Here is a 1424-nt window from a genome sequence, read left to right as displayed (position 1 = left end):
TATATATAATCTACTATGTTAATTATGTGCTACTATTGTACTTTTGCCTTTCTCGTTAAACTGTGCTTGTACTATTAGCTATAACAAAAGTATACGCGTTTCTGTGAAACACATTTAATTGAAAATATAGGCCAGGTGACAGCAGCAGCAGTAGCAGTAGTAGAAGTAGTAGTAGTGGTGGTGGTGGTGGTGGTGTTGGTGGTGGTGGTAGTAGTAGTAGTAGCAGTAGCAGTATCACTAGTAGTAACAGCAGCAGTTGTAGTATTAGTAGTAGCTTCTATAGTACAGAAGTAGTAGCAGTTTTATAGTAGCAGTAGCACTATGTAGTAGCAGCAGCAGGAACAGTAGCAGCAGAGCAGTATTAGTATCATTATGTAATTCTAAATACCACATCATTCTAATATATATATATATATATTCAGAATATTTATTACCTAGTAAAAGCTTATGCTACCTTCGATCTCCATCTCGGTTTTGGGCCTTGTTTTAGTATGTAAAAAATCAGAACATATGGCGTGCTTTTTATTTATATAAACAACATTTATAAACAAGAAAACCAAACGAACGAAATGAAACAATGTATCGAATTTTATTAACTATATATACTATGTAATCAACATTCGGCTCAAAATTTATAACTTCGTCTAATTAATAATCTACTTCAAAAAATATTATTTCATTAGATCAATTATGCAGTGTTGACATCTATAAATACCAACTGCGCTATAAACATACAAAGATGAATGAAAATAGAGTTATGTAATTATGTGGCAAATATTAATTTAGTTAATCGAGTCATCCCGTAGGTCTACTCGTATCACATTGTAATAGGCATATTACAGAAAGAGAATATTTTATCACTTCGTCAGCGTGCATTAGGGTTTTGGTACATCTGGTATGTACAGTATTTAATTATTTATGACAATCTGATATTAATATGACGACATTTCCACTAAGCCCTGCCCCTTCGATTATTGTTGAAAAGGTCCCACAAAAGATTGTGTAATCACATACGCAAACACGCGCAAATAGACCTTTCCGGAGTGTCAATCAAACTTAACAACTGACTAATCAGAACAGCGCTAGGAATACGCGCGCGTCTTACAAACACACGTGTTGTCCCACAAACGCACGTGTTCGCGTATGTTTTAACACTGCTGACTTGTGGGACCTTAGCAACAATATCCAAGGGGTGGAGCTTAGCGGAAATTTCCATTAAAGGGAATATTAAAGACGGGACAATAACTGGGATTTATGAACACCACAACTGAACAGGAACAAGTTGTCTTGAAGCAATTAAAGGACACGAATATCCAAGATAATAACAAAATACCTACACAACTTCGAATGACTTTTACCAATACCAAGGTAATTTAACAAAAGGACGCACATCTCCGCTCTCGAACATAGCGCGTGCGTACAGT

This window comes from Anneissia japonica, unplaced genomic scaffold (assembly GCF_011630105.1).
Source record: "Anneissia japonica isolate Jap-2015-1 unplaced genomic scaffold, ASM1163010v1 scaffold287880_len176724_cov174, whole genome shotgun sequence".
NCBI lineage: Eukaryota > Metazoa > Echinodermata > Crinoidea > Comatulida > Comatulidae > Anneissia > Anneissia japonica.
This window is presented reverse-complemented; position numbering follows the sequence as displayed.